The sequence below is a fragment of the Notothenia coriiceps genome, unplaced genomic scaffold (genome assembly GCF_000735185.1).
Source record: "Notothenia coriiceps isolate Sejong01 unplaced genomic scaffold, NC01 NC01_scaffold00002657, whole genome shotgun sequence".
Classification (NCBI taxonomy): domain Eukaryota; kingdom Metazoa; phylum Chordata; class Actinopteri; order Perciformes; family Nototheniidae; genus Notothenia; species Notothenia coriiceps.
The window spans coordinates 12,404-28,719 of NW_011335358.1; the positions used below are offsets into that span (position 1 = coordinate 12,404).

Genomic DNA, 16,316 nt, shown 5'->3' on the forward strand with positions numbered 1-16,316 from the left:
ATGTATATACACCCAGTCTTCCTGAAAGAACTTGCGCTGAGCTTCATTTAAATCTTGAAAAAAAAGATAAATAACACAAATTTAAATTGCCCCACAAATAATAAATAAACACATTAGCCATATTACCATGGGAAATTAAAGGGGACACAGCAAATAAATGCTGCCATCANGACACATGCCATATGATAAGGTGCATGAACACCTGAAATCACAGCTGACTGCAGGAGAGGGGAGAACCATTTTATAGTTTGGCTGCAGCACGTTGATTGGCTGCTGGAGAATGAGGTGAAATGTAATAGGTTAAAGAGAACGCCTGTGATGAGCTGATTATATGCAGCTGCGGAGTGAATGTATATACAACCAGTCTTCCTGAAAGAACTTGCGCTGAGCTTCATTTAAATCTTGAAAAAAAAGATAAATAACACAAATTTAAATCGCCCCACAAATAATAAATAAACACATTAGCCATATTACCATGGGAAATGGGGACACAACAAATAAATGCTCATTAAATAATAGCTTAGCGCATAAGAGATAATGAATTTGGTAATTGCATACTTTTTAAACTGTCACTCTTAGCTAATTCAGAGTCATTATTACCAGCTGCTAAAGCAACGCTGGTATTGTTTTCACCTATTGAGTCTGCATGTGTGTGTCATCATGGCAATGTGGTCCTGAAGACACACAGAGGTGGCTTTGAGTACTTTGCCTAGTGTTTAAATGCATGTGGACAGATTTTGTCAATCACAACCGTGCAAGTTTTAGTGTATCTTCTCATCTTTTTTGCAGGTTCCATACAATAGTTGAACTGGTTAAGTGAAGAGCAGAAGCCACTTTTCAAATGTTACACAATCCTTTTCCCATGCCATTGCTGTCAACACCTATCCATGCTGAACGTTGCTAAGATATTATTGATTAGGGCGTGGCCAAAAGTGCAATATGCTTCAAAATGTAACTGACAGAGAGCAGTGCTTTTGTCCTGTGTTTTTACACTGTGTATGGATTTTATTTTATTTCAAGATTTCAATTACGTCGCTAAACTCCTTGAAAAGGTCCTCTTCCTTTTCTCCAACGTACACGACAAGGCAGCGGATGGCTATAGTTCTCTGCGTACCTCAAGTGTATTGTGCTATTTTTGAAAAAGGAAAAAAAGAGAAATTACCTAAATGAATATATTCTGAATTCGTGACTGCCAACAACTTGCATTTCAATGACAACTCTAAATAACGATCCTACCTAAAGAAGCAAGTCCTTGATCTGCTTCACCGAGATTCATTTTTAATAAAAAGCGATATCACAATAGTAACCAAAGTATTTTTACTCTCACAGTAGCCTCTACTACTTTGTATCCTCTCACAGAACTATTCACAGTTCAAAGGATGCTAATTTAGGTCAAACAGCAATTTGCCTATACAGTGCAACTACAAGGCTACAGTATCTGCTGTATTTGAATGACAAAAGATGACACTCACCTTAAAATGTCCTTTGTGTAGTATTTCTATTTGTCTTAACTGTCGGAACTTGTCCAGGCATGTTAAGTGGGAGTGGACTTGAAATCCTTAACTCAAGGTGTAGAACAATTAAGTTATCAAGCCAATTGCATTACTTAGTACAACTTGAATTTAGTTTTAAGTCAATTAACCCAGAAATCAGAGTTCAAATTACACACAATATTAAGTTGATGTAATTACCAACATTATTACGTCAACACAACTTATAAATTAATGTTGGCAACTTAAAATGTTTATCTAAATCAATTAAATCACATTTTTATCTTGCAACCATGCATTTAATTAAGTGGAGGTGAAAGGTCGCCTCAATTCGTTTTTAGAGTGTAAGCATAACAATTCATTAGTCTGATTTCTATGATCAACTGGTTGAAGTTAAGTTTTGTTCTATAAACATTTATAGGCAAATAAGATATTTCAGCAAGCTTTTGCAAGTCAAAGATGCAGGAGTCAGTAGTGGAAGTAAAACCTGCCGTTGCCGGCTGTTCTTTGGTCAGTGTGGGTCGTCAGGGTCACATCTGTAAGATGAAAGGAGCGGCTGCGGTTGGTTGCTTCCACAGAGGCATGGAAAGGTCAGGAAGTGGCCCCAGCACAAACACCAGACTCATTGTTCAAGTTCAAGGTAACACTGAATGGGGTTTTCATTCAGTTAGCTGGGCCCTCCGTCCTCTGACAAGTCCCTGTTTTTAAAAGGGTCGTAATTAAAGAAAAACACTGCCTTTGGCAACGTTGGTTTTGTGCAGTTATAAATGAAAACTAATTAGGTCAATTTTATTTATTTAATTAGGGGTTTGGTGTGGGTTGAGCACAGCATTGCTGTCTGGGTTAAATAATTAGCTGCAAAGTATATTTTTATATCACATTCATATGGTTCCTGACACGCTGCCAATGCTCAGATGTGTCCAGTCTCTGTCCTCAGACAATGAACAAGGTCACAGCCAAAGGGTCAGATGTCAGGGCAGCATTCCCCTCCTCCACCTCTAGCTGCCTCCCTTCCTCCCGCTTTCTCTGTTGTGTCTGTTCCGTCGTCAGCTCCTCATTAACTTCTCACAGGGGATTTCCTGTTCACCTCCTTCCCTTCCCTGTGACTGTTCAAACTGAACAGTTAGCTTAGCTCTTTTTAAAAAACATGAATAATTTAATCTTTCACGCTCATTGCATTGAATATGCAAACTAACTGGCTAAAAGTTGTAAGTACACACTGGGAATATTAAAAGGTAGGCGGTGCACGGCTAAACTGGCTACAGTGTAATTGATGACTTTGTGCTCTCATTGAGTACGTACACACATACGCATAATTCAGGTTCTGACTCACCCCTTTTACAGAAAGTCAATACAAATACAGGAATGATTAATCAGTCCCTCCGTGGCCCCTCCCTCTCTGCTCCCCACCTTCAACTCTCTCTTCTCAACCCCGCTCACCCTCTCTCAGCTTAGTATTGATCTGAATGCATTTGCTTCCCATTTATCCGTCAGCCCCCCTCCCCCATCACGTAAACACTGCCACTGCATCGAGCGGTCACAAAGAACCTTTTACACAGGAGTGTCTCCTGTGCACACGGAACTACACACTTTCAGGCGCATGCATGTGCAGCAACAGCAAACGCACCGCAGCGTGCGCGCCATCTGAGACTCTGATGGGTGTTACACTCAGCTGCATGGCATGGGGGGTTTTGGGTGTACAAATTAGGGTCCTTTCAAAGTGCATGTGCATTATGTGTGTGTGTATGTGTTTGTATGTTGTACACACATTAGCTTAAACACAAGGCGGCATTCTCAAAGGTTTAGCTGACAGCTCATTGGACCCCCCCTGCTTACCCCCTTAGCATTCTGGTTGGTGGCACACAGGTTGCCATGACACCAGACCGTTTTGTCTGCCCTTTGACCTCTTTAAGGGGTGCTGTGGTCAATCAGGCATGTGAGGGGCAAATAGAAGGGAGGGGGGATGCATTTCCTCTGTAAAAATGAGGTCCAAAAGGTTCTATACATCCGTTTTTGTACAGAGCAGAAGGTGGGGAGCCTCTGAGGGGCTCGCAGTGAAACAAAGACACATGTGCACGTACAGACATGGCAGCGCTCTGCAAGGGTAAATGAACTAGGCTGGAGCTCCCAGGGGGGGGGAGTTATTATGCTCATTGTGCAGTTGGCCCGCTGAAGCTGTTTGGCTGCTTCTTTTGAAGTTATATTTATCAAACTGGAGCAGGAGGCTTAGTTCTCCAGGCTGGTGCATCGCTTTGTCCACACTGCAGGACGCATGTGTGTGTGCATTGAGATTGCTTTCAGATATCAAGATTGAAACACCCTCACATGTTTATCCAGACAATCGCAAACAGAAAGAAAAAAGCATGAAACAAAATTGATGTTCTGTGTGCTGCCGGTAATGTCCAACCCTGATGACTTCAACCAGTGAAGCACTAAAATGGTATCGTCCAAAATAGTAATCCTCTGTAATAGCAGAAAGCAAGTGTGCTCACAATAAGCAATTAACTTGTGTTAATATCCAAACATTTATCAAGTAGTACTCAGGAAGCAAAGCGAAACGTTACATTTTACTTTTGTAAATGTGTGTGAATGAATTGTCTCACTGATAGAATATACTCTCTGTCTGAATGTTCACAGAAGTTAAAAATAGAATCATCTTCGTGGTATATTTTATGTGACCTTCATTTACTATCTTATTGTGACTGCACCCTTTTGATTCTTTCTAAAAAGTGTATGTATTGAGTGAGGACCTCAGTTCTGCCTATAGTCATTTCATTACTCATATCCTTTTAAATTCCTCTTAAATTAAATACTGAAATGAATGAATGTCCACATGACGAAAAGAGCAAAAAACCTGAATCTGTTTGCTGTGTTTGTCTGACTTACATGCTGTCTGAGATGAATGAGATTTAAAGACTCAAATATAGCAGGACGAAACACTATATATTTTTATATTTCAAAAATGTGCTCTAAAGTGACCGTGTGTGTTATACTTTGGAGCTGTTGTCTAAGGCTGCTCACGAGTAAGTCGGTAGCTTTTGATGGTCTTGTCCAGTGACACTTCAGCTGTTGCAGAGATTGAACCTGTGACCTCTTGGTTAAACAGTCTTTCTATTCACATGGCCAGCTTCTCTCCCTCTAACCTGTGTGTGTGTGTGTGTGTGTGTGGAAAGGAAATAGATGAGTGTGTGTGTGTGTGTGTGTGTGTGTGTGTGAACCTGTGACCTCTTGGTTAAACAGTCTTTCTATTCACATGGCCAGCTTCTCTCCCTCTAACCTGTGTGTGTGTGTGTGTGTGTGTGTGTGTGTGTGTGTGTGTGTGTGTGTGTGTGTGTGTGTGTGTGTGTGTGTGTGTGTGTGTGTGTTTTCTGTTTGTGTTTCAGTCTGCTTCTGCCTAATATCTGAGGAGAGCTGACACACTGACAAGGCACTGATCTCAAGGTAACTATAGTTCCTTTACATTTTACTCATCCATCAATCAACCAGTTATACATTTACATTCATCTATTCTCCTAACCCTCCATCGATCTATCTGACTTTTTCCCCGGGTCCTGGTTTTTCCATGGTTATTCCTATATTCAAACTTTTCAATTTACAAGGGAAATTATGGCTTAGATAATGGGGGCACTATGTTATCAGAAGAAATATGAAATCACGTTGTTGATATTCAGTAGAATGTAAATGTTGGTGCAGATTGAGTATTTGAAGGTCTGTAACAAGAAAAGTCATAGGTGTCTTCAATTATTTTTATTTTTTGGTCGACCAAATAGCTCACTCCCAAATCTCGTTCTTTATCTCCAGATCTCAAATTATTTTCTGGAAGACAAAGGACTAGGCCTGCAAAAATGCACATACACACACATGTTGTTGACTAATGTAGTCTTTGAGCCTTTATAGATTTGGATTACATTTATATGTATGCCTTTCGTGAAAAGGGAATTGTTTGTTCTTGAATGATTTGGCAATAAATTACACGGGGTAATGGAAAGTTATGTAATCATGATTATCCAAGAATTCAGGAATGCTTTTCCACAGTCAGTTATATAATGAAAGATTATTATCCCACCACTTTGATGCTCTGGCTGACCAGATGATAAAATCCCAAACTGATTTATGACTTGCCTAAAAAAGTCGGCCAATGGTTCTCTGTTTCTTTATTTGGCATTACAGGCAGAACCATTTTACAGATCTACACACACCTTCAGCACTTTAAAACCTGAGATAAATTCCTCCATAGTGCATTTGATTCAAAACTTTTAAAAGGGTGGGGCTACGAAAAGGCCAGACGCACACCAATCCCAGCCTACGTGGATTGACAGCTGTGCCATGGCAACAGTTTGGCTAGTTGCCAGGATGTTAGGGTTGCCAGGCAAAATATTCCCATGGCAACATTCATTTAGCGATCTTGTAATGTGAAGCTGGCGTCAACCAAAGCAGATTAGTGTAGGATAGAGTATTGCTCTCACCTGGGGAAAAATACATGCATATTGCAGTAGATCAAAGTGTTTCTCTCTTAGATTACACACATCAACATTATGGAGACGCTCCCTTATTGAAAGATGTGTTACTCCCAATTAAATGCAGTGGCCAAGGTGGTGCACAGATACTGGATGAAACTGGGCTTTGACATACTGAAAATCAGCTCATATTTTACATTCAGCCTGGAGAAACATTTTCCATCTTTTCCCTGAGTTACATCATGTTTTTAATTTGATTAAATACAGAATGAAAGCATTGAAGGTCAAACGTCTTGTTGCCTTGTCAAGTGGATTTCTTGCATGTCTTTTAAGGATTGTAACCCTTAAGTGTTCTCCCATTGTTTTGTCACTTCATGTGAATGATGATCAAGTAGGAGAGGAATTTTGAACTTCAACAAGCGAGACGCCCCATTTATAAGTCACCCCAGACGTTTGTTATGCTGGAGTGGGCTTTCACTGTTTAGACACTCAGACAGTCCCGCTTAAGGGTGGAGTTCGAAAGATATAGGGAGGGAGAAGGATAGCTGACTTTGGCACAATTACACTGCATTTCTGCGTGATGTGACTCTGAAAATATTGCAGACGCTGGGTATAAAGTAGAGGAGTCTTTCAGGAAGAAAAACGGCAGGCCGGAATGTGTGGGTCGAGCAGAAATGTCTGGGGTATGAAAACGGGATGGTCAAAAGGGAAATGTAGACCCATGAGGGCTGAATAGAGAAAAGGTTGAGAGAGGAGAGGAGAGGAGAGGAGGGCACTTTGGGACAGGGAAGAGAAAGGGATGGGAGCGGTAGACGGAGGAGGAATAGGACACTAAACGCATACCGAAAAAAAAAATGGAGGTGGAGAAAATAGGAAACCAATTCACCTGGCAACATTTTAGAAAGTAACACAAGCATGTTGCCTCATGGCTATCTCAAGGATTCAAGGCTTTTATTGTCATTGGTATAGCTGCAGTGTAGTTATGTCGATGAAAATGTTATGTCACAGGCTCCTCCAACAGTGCAACACAATAAAACAGATAGAATAGTGCAAGTAAATACAAATAAAATAGAATAGAAATAGTGCAATAAGAGTCGATATACAAGTAAATGAAATATATCTAGTTTCTTCTCTATGTCCGTTTGTTCTCATTGACATCCATAGCCATGCACAGTTTCACACGATGTCTGCAGAAAGATAGGTGCGGTCTGAGATCTGCACTGTGTTGTAATGATCCTTTGTTGGAAGATGGATTCCTTAAATCCCACATGCCAGGCAGTATTTTCATACAGGCAGCAGGGAGACCCAGCAGAGCTCCCACATACTGCTCTCTTTCCTCAGTGAAGGTGAAAGATGTTTATACTCCACAATGTTGATAGCGTTTCTTAAAGTATTTCTGTTTTTGTTAAGGGCCTGCGTAAACTCTTTAAGTGGCATTTAAGTAGCACATCATCTTGCCCCAGTTATGTCTGAATCTCTGCTCAGGGTAATGCAACACTCACGGCTCGTAGCTGTTAGAATGTAGCATTGTGCCAGCAGACGTGGTATTGCAGAGTGCAACAACTACGACTCCTGCAGCGAGGATCCGCAGAGCGAAAGAAGTTTCAGTTTAAGGCTTGTTTGTTTGTTTCACTCGGCGTGACATGAAGGATATTCCATTTGGCAGTGGAGCAGAAGTCACCCAGATTTAGACATCGCAGCTGACAGCAGACTTGAGGGTGATGACAGTGTTACAGCATGCAGATGGCACCTAACCGCTTTTAGTGAGAATCAGACAGCTGATGTGGACGAAAAGCTGCAGTATGTGCAAAGCCAAACAATATGGTTTCATTGTGAGTGGGACATTATAACAGCTGCTGATTTAGGAGAGGAGAAGATTTGAGTTTTGCTCTCTAGGATGTCATTTGATTAGAGATCGTTGTAACATCCTGTACATAACAGTAAAGCACAGATAGCAAGAACAATAGACGAGTGAGAGGGAGTTTGCACAGTGACCAGTAGAGGGCAACAACTCCTAAGAAATGGTTGCAAATACTATGAATGAACATGTGAAATTAAGCCTTTGTAGTAATCACACCTGCACGTGAGGCTAAGATGTGTGAACATGTCTGTTCCAATGTTCCCGATTGCAGACTACTTTTGACAGAGATACGTGTGTCTCTTATTTTGTCCCAAGGCGTCTCACACCTTCCTACAGCACATGTGTTTATTGCAGCTGTCTCATCTTTGTCCTACACCAATATCTATCTGCAGATATGCAATTGAGACTCTTAGAGCGTGTGTATATGTCTGCTCCACATAACTTACCTCCAGGCTTGCGTGCAGTCTTTAACCTGAGCTCCTTCACTGCAGCCGTCCCTGTTACATCATGGCCATTGCAGCAACACTCAGTGTAGCTTCACTCGACCCAGTACTGTGTGCAGATTTCTAACAGTAATTGCATCTCTTCAGGCAAAGTAACCCTTCTTTTCCGCTTAAGTGCTCAACAAATGTCCATTTTGTCTACCTTAACCACACACACAAATATTTTATGTCTGAGGATTTCAAATTCCTTGCTTAGATTGAAATAATAAAAAACAGCATGAAGTCAAACATGCACAAAAGAAAACTAAAGGTGTCAATCATTATTTAATCTGTACATCTCTCTAAATGACATCTAGACAAAAAAGATTTGAGAATGTTGCATGCTCAAAACAGTAGTGAGGCATGGAGCGATCAGCTGACAGGTAGACAGGAGCCAGACGGGTGTGTTCCTAGAGTAAATGTACACAGACACCTTCGTCCCTGCTGCTGAGGATCTTGCTTGGAGAGCAGCTCTACAGTCTGTGCTCTGCAGTGTGAGGTAGTTGGTTGTATGGTTTCGCATAATAAACAGCACGGAGATAACTCTACAACCTTCTAGCTTTCCCTGCGGAGTCACTCCTTGCCACGTCTAATGTGCCCCCAGCAGAGAGGTAAGTATGTTGTTACTCCGCCAGAGAATCTTATAGTGCTTAATGACATGATTTGTCCTTTGCAACTGCGTCAAACGTCTGTCCTCTGAAGGTCTCATCAGACACTCTCGCCTTCAGGAAAGTCCTCTTGCAGTCTTTATACTTCCCTATGAGCCTGTCCCGTTGTGTGTGCAGTATTGGTAGCACTGGACATGTTTGTCAGGAGGTCCACCTGCTGCTTGACAGGAAATCAGTAGTTCCTACTGCAGCAAAAACCTTTAAAGGGAGGAAGCTGATCCTCCGTTTCATTCCACAATTCTACTTTGAGGTACTGTAAGAATTAGTAGCGTGGGGAGGTTATTGTCTTTTTTTAATTTTCATATTAATAATGTTATTAACTAGACCCTTACAAATATAGGTAGGCTATTGTTTAGGAAATGCAACATAAGCCCTGATATAGAGACAATGTTTGTTTTCCTCTGCTTGCTGACAAACTGACTTGAAACCAAAATATATCAATATTAATAACGAAGAATGAAATCATAAATAAATCCGGGATGAGAAAAAGTTGACTTCTCCCACTTTTAAAAGAAAAAAAACAATGATAACTCTCCCTCTTTACTACTACCCTTGTTCCCTTCAATCCTTTCAAGTCTCACACTCTTCATATGCATTTCACACATCCTCGCTATGAAGACCATAGACTCCCTGCCTGTAATCCATGTATGGATGTACTGTAGGTTACAACAGGTATCACTTTTGATAATATTATACTTCTATGTTAACACTTCTTGCTGTCCTCTGCATCCATGCCAGCACACACTATCACACACATTCCCCCAGTTTAATTACCCTCCTCCCATTCCTCCCTTCCCCTCAGTGTGTCGGACTGGTGGTCGAGACAGCAGCCATCTGCACTGCGTTTTAGCCGGCTCTCCTCCCCTCCTGGAAAAAAGGGAGCATATATCAGAATTGTGCTGATTCGGCACTGTCAGTCTAAGCGTTCTTTATCATCCACCAGCACAATGCTGCTCCTCTGCCAGCAGAGACTGCTGAACATCTGACAGTTGTAAGGTGTGTGGGGCAAGGATTATGAGTCTGGGAGGAAGAGCTATCTGCCCTGCCTCATCCTCACTCCCTTCCTCTCATACAACGTGGCAAAGATTTTTAAACTTGGCTCATTTTATATTGTGGCAGATGCTGCACACCGTCCATATGTGTGTGCAGATTGATAAACAAACATATTACCATATATCCACGTGCACATATGCTACTCTGAATCTCTGTCACGGTGGGAATCATGAGTAAAAAAGGCTTCCTGTTCTTCCTTGAAACACCCTTAAAATGTAATCTTATTCAAAGCCCTTTGCTCACAAACACTACTTATGAGAACAGGTGTGATGAGGGTGATTGCTCTGCCTAAATGATGCCGTCTCAGATCTCTGGGGACTGTGAGGGAGAACTGGAGCATCCTAAAACAGACGAGGCAGACACCATCCCAGACTGATGATGTCATCCCTGTGAAGCACTCCCAGTGCTTTGTCTCTCAGTGGCACTGCAGAGTGCACACACACACACACACACACACACACACACACACACACACACACACACACACACACACACACACACACACACACACACACTCGTACACTCACAACCCCGGACACACACACACCTGCCTGTGACATTCTGCATTTGTCCCTCAGGTTGGGACACTGCTAATGCCATCGAGATGCTTTTTCTCGTTTTTTTTAAGTCCAATTGTTGTCTAAATCGCCTCTGCTCAGAAAGCCGTGCTGTAAAGTAGAATTATTGCGTGTGGATAGACCATATGGAGAGTCTCCTCCGATCTCATCACTTTTTTTGTAAATATAGAGGAATTTGTCTTGGGCGACATTAATGCACGATGTGATGGGATATGTGTGCAGCGCAAGCACCTAGTGCACAGCGGCACACATGGAGTGCAAAGGGACAGTGCGGAAGAACATGCAGCACACATATCACAGCAGATACTGTAAACACATTCAGCATGTTGTTTCTATGCAAATGTAGGTGGCATGGCATTGCAGAAAGATTGAGTCCACGGAGGAGGATGTAAAGAGTCCTGTAGTGCATCACAGCTGTGAATAAGAAGGTTCTACTGAATAGGATCAAAGAAGGAAATACATTCAGCTGTACTGTGTCTACAGTGCCTGCTGCTCTTTTGACACAGACTATAGGCAGTGTTGGTATATCCTGAATATGCATAGGTTATAATGAATGTATAGTGTAGTGTTGTTATTCTAACCTACATTTGGATCCTCGTCTTGCATATTTATGAAACAAACGCCTCTTTGGAAAGCTTCTGAACGAAGGTGAAGACGAGTTTGTTCCGATCGATTCCCATCATACGTAGTTTGTCAGTTCTTGCTTTCCTGTGACTGGGCTTTTCAAATTCTCAGTAAATGCCAGGAGATCGATGTGCTTACTTGTCCCTGTATTTTTCTCAATGTAATGCCTTCAAATGTGTTCTAGGAGTGGGTCTTAACTAGCAACCCATCACAGAGATGTTCTGAAAGGCCTCAGTCACTGCTCACTCCTTCAGGCCACAACCAATGTCTTCCTTTGTCGGTTTATCTTTATTGTCTCTAAATGTGTGACACATTGGTGATACTTTCTGTTGTACAACACGGTCAGAACACTTCAGGGGCATTAATGATGCTTACACTTCAAGTGTATTGTTTATGCTCCATCTCGCTGAACAGACAGCCAATCAGTGGCTCTAAATTAGATTTACTTTCATTTCTGAATTTCCCTCAGGGCCGTATGATTCTGTTATACAACGAACACAACTGCAATGCTCTGTCCTCTCCATGAGGAGCACAAATGATGGAATCAAACTGCTTTTAGACATGAGAACTGACAGAAATGTAAATGCCTAAAAATACTAACTTTAGCCATTTATTATTTTAATGCATGCAGTTTAATCTTTCTCACTGTTTCATGGGTTTAACCAGCCTTGGTTGTACCAAACAGCGAAACATGCATCATCGTCCACCTCTGATGTTAAGCTTTGTAATTAAAACACATTCTTGTAATTGGCTCTGCTTCTCCACTTTGGGTTTATTTAGTGCGTTTGATCAGTCCAGCTGCAATTTACAGTTTTGTTGGAGCAACACCGTAAATCCTGTAATCAGCGTGATGATGGCATGATTGCTGTTCACACAGGAGGAGGCAGGAATGTCAGGCTCGCAGGTTCACAAGACTCCTGGGCTTCATATTTTCTCTCTATTCTCATCCTATTAGAGATTCTGACCCTCCCCCTCCATCCCCACTTTCTGCTAGCCTCTCCGCCACCCTACCTCCCTCCCCCCATCGTCTCCCTCTCTCTCACACACACAATGTTCCTCCCTTCAGCAGACACACATACATACAAACACACACACACGCATGCCCTCCCTGCATTCTTGTTCACTTTCTCTTTCCATCTCTCACACGTTCACACACATACACACACGTAGCTCACAGACTGGAGTGTGTGTGTGTGTGTGTGTGTGTGTGTGTGTGTGTGTGTGTGTGTGTGTGTGTGTGTGTGTGTATGGGGGGGTTACTGAGCTAGTAGAGATGTGAGGCTTGAGAAACGTGAGCAAAGAGGGGGAGATGGAAGGATGACGACTAGAGAGTGTAAAAGAGGGAGAGAGGAAGGAAGAGAGTAGACTTTGAGGTACAATGAGAGCAAAGGGAGACGTCTAGAGACCGTGAATGCAGCACGGAGGGTAAATGAGTTTTGTGTGAGTGTGTGTATCATCTGTACGTGTTGGACAGCATGTGCACAGGGAGGTTTGGTGAATGAGCGAGCATGTGAAGCGAGCTCTTTTTACTCTCCCCTTTATATTCCTCCTGTTTGCAGCTCTGCGCGTTAGTGACGGCAGCCCAACAGAGACACAAGGTGAGCAGCTGTGCAGATGTTGGTGTTAGTCAGGCAGGTAGGCAGGTAGGTAGAGAAAAATGGAATCAATACTATTGTCTGTAACCTACCTGCCGCTGGCTCTCTGTCTGGCCCCACAGACCATCAGAGCGAGGGAGAGGACACACAGACTCACTCTGACTGGGAAGGAAAAGAAGAGGCTGACTAAGAGGTGATTTCTTTTCTCTTTTTTTACATTTTCACTCAAAATGTGAGATCAGATTAAGGACTGTATTTATTTATGTAGAGATAACATATATTTGATCTGAAACTTTCTCTTCACTAGTCCTTCACATCATGTCCTCTGACTATTACTATTTGTATTTGTACATGTGTGCCCTGTTTATCTGTTTGTCTGTTGATATTGATGAATTGTGAATGTCTATGTCTGCACCGCTGAAAAGCTTTGCAATTAATGCCCAGGCTGCTTGTTCTTCGACAGGTTATATATTCATTTCATATTTGATTCGCAGTTTCTTTTAATTCTGACTTTTATTTAACATGTTCTTTGGAAATCTGAGTTAACAAAATATATGATTGACATTTAACTCAATATAAATACCTTTTCATTTGTTTTACATCTGGCTGGTAAATTAGAAAAATAGCAGCTGTCAGGGAATTGAAATGTTATGACTGGCTGTGTTTTACTATGCTTTAACACCTGCTGCAATAATCATGAATGTGCTTTGTCGTTTGGCATGATTAACTCACCTTTTTGCTTTGTTGATACCAACATGACTTGTGTATTTTAAACCAATTAAAAATCAACCTATACCGCAAACAAAACGCTAATTAATTTTTTTTACGGTGGAGATATGACAAATGTGTGCTATTCCCTCTGGTCTGATCCGGCTGCCAGGTCTGTCACATGCAGTATTAACTGAGAAGAACTGAAAATCACACCTCTGATTCACAAAATCTTTGAGGCCTGTAGCTCATGAAGTCAATCTGTACTCAAGGTTTATATGTACACGTACTGCGGTTCGATTTGATGCATGACGTGACGCAGGCACCTTGCACCTTTTTATTCACATTCACACTGGGGAGTTTTCGCAGAGAAAACACAACATTTGAACTGTCAGAAGATGCAAATCTCTCTCTTCCACGACATATGAACATATTCAGCCTTCCCCAGTCAGCCTGTGTCATTCTGCCTGTCTACCAGAGGGTGGCATATTTCGAAACAATTAATTGTTTTTCTTTTATACCGAAATGTACAAAAAGGTTTGGGATACATATATATATTTGTCTTTATAAAAAAAGACTACAGTTTGGGTTTCTCTAAAGTGTCATTGTTTCATTTCAATTACTGGAGGTTTCTGTTTTCTATGCCCTCCATTTCCCGGTCTCGTTTCATCTTTACTGGTAAGTCTGAGGGCAGACTATTACAAAATAATGACAAAATAAGTGCAACATTTGGACCGTATAGCTCTGAAAATTCATCTTCACAGGAAATTTGGAGGTTTCAACCAGCTCAAATATCAATAACTAAAAATGTATAGCCACTTTTTATGAAACAAAAGTTGGTCTCGTATATAATTCTACCACCTATGTTTTATACATACCTATTATGTTGATAATTACAGTCCTCTCGGCTCATTGAGCCCAGTAAAGCTATTACACACTGTAATGTGTAAGTCCTAGCTCAATAAATCATTTTGAAAATGACAGTGACATTTAACAGCAGTTTGAAATGAATTGTTTCTCCTAACAATGCTGAACCGCTGCATTGCTGAGATTATTTCAGCCTTGAAAAATGTGTTGTTGCTCTTATTGCTGCACTGTGAAGCGAAGGAATTGTGTGGGTGAAATGAAGACAAATATGCTATTGAACATGTTTACATTGATCTGATCAGTCTTTCTTTTGATCTGCAGCAAACCAGGAGACCAGTCGGTGCCGCAGAATCCAAATGTCAGATGAGGTCATGTCTTTGTCTCGGTGCAGCCACCCTGCGGTTCCTCCTTCAATACTTTTTATCTCTGCGTCCCCTTTCTTGTACTTTTTCTTATTAGACCCTTCCTCCTTTAATTTGTCAGTATGCCCCTCTGTCCCTGAGACCCTTAACCTGTGAGGTCAAAGTAGGTCACAGGTGAGGTCCTCGGGAACAGGGCTGCATTCAGTTTCAACGGCCTACGATTAAGAATATGACGTGATGAAGTATCCGTGTTTCCTTCTCAATGTTCACTCAAACCACATGAAACAGAAGAAAAGTCTCAGAAGCTACAATGTAACGTTTCTTCTGGCTCTGATGTATTTCAGTACCCAGCTGTGTTCTTCATGTTGACTGTTTCAGTATGTTTACCTGTCATGTGATGATCAAGAAGAAGACCCCTCTTGCTGCAGCAGACACTCTCAGGGGGCCATCCCTATTGGCTGGCTTTGTGTCTGAGCCCTCAATGGGGGCCAATAGAAAGACAGCCAAGGGTTGTGACCCCGCCATTTTTGTCGCCTTGTGGAGTTATTTATCATCATGTAAATGTTCTGTACTGGAAACGTTGCTCTGTAATTACCTCTGTATGTTAATAAAACGTGGCAAAAAATGTTGTAATGTGCACATGTTTTCTTGTGAGTGTCGAAAAAGCTCCACAGGTGTTAAGTTCAAGGTTCAAGGCTTTTATTGGTCATACGTACATAGCTACAGTGTAGTTATGTTGATGAAAATCTTAAGTCACAGTCTCCTCCAACAGTGATTTACAAAGTGATTGGAATATGATATATTAAATAAATAATTGTAAGTTGCAGCCAGATTAATGTTATGGATGTTGTTTCAAAAGTTCAGGTGTTTAATAGTCTTATGGCCTGTGGGATGAAACTGTCCCTGAGTCTGGTTAAGTCTGCAATATCAAATCACATTTTCATTGTCTGCAATGAGTTATCTTTGCTAGATCGAGGCCAAATTACCTGAATTTGACATGAAGCACTGGTTATTTAAAAAAGCAAAGAGTGATAAGAGCTTCTTCTTCCACATAAATAGAACATATTTTCTCTTACAACTAAAGTCAAAAGTCAACTTTAATGTAAATGTTTCTGTGTGTGTGTACAGACAGAGATCGAAATAATGCTTCCAACAATCCCGAATACAGAATACAATAATACAAATATATAAATATGAATATCTTCCATATACACAATCAAGAGACACATTTACACATATGCACACATTAAGATAAAACACAACAATCAATATACAAAATAAAATATGTAAATAAGCACATGTTATGCTTTTATAAATGCTTAGGAAAAGATGTGTGCCGTACTGCAGCACATGCTCTATTAAACACAAGGAAAAGCACACAGACACGTATCTGGGATTTTCCCCGTCCCCCTGACTAGCGTTCTGACTTTGGCTCCTGGAGCACACTCTTGCCTAATATTGATTGGCTTGTCTGTGTGGAGACAGATGAATGCATTAGTACCCAGCTCACCCTGCCACTGGAAATATAGTAGGTTCATGTATTAGGCACCCTGTCTGGTTGCCATGGAGAT

The 16,316-nt window shown here is 41.3% G+C and overlaps 1 long non-coding RNA gene across 1 annotated transcript in view; it reads left to right on the forward strand.

Moving 5' to 3' along the window:
- LOC104940803 (uncharacterized) overlaps positions 1 to 15,374 on the forward strand; it is a 22,225-nt gene extending 6,851 nt beyond the window's left edge. Inside the window, exons 2-5 of the long non-coding RNA XR_797827.1 lie at positions 4,874 to 4,931; positions 12,773 to 12,811; positions 12,931 to 13,001; positions 14,705 to 15,374. This is a non-coding gene — a long non-coding RNA (uncharacterized lncRNA). The remainder of the gene's footprint in view (positions 1 to 4,873; positions 4,932 to 12,772; positions 12,812 to 12,930; positions 13,002 to 14,704) is intronic.
- The last annotated feature ends 942 nt before the right edge of the window (positions 15,375 to 16,316 follow it).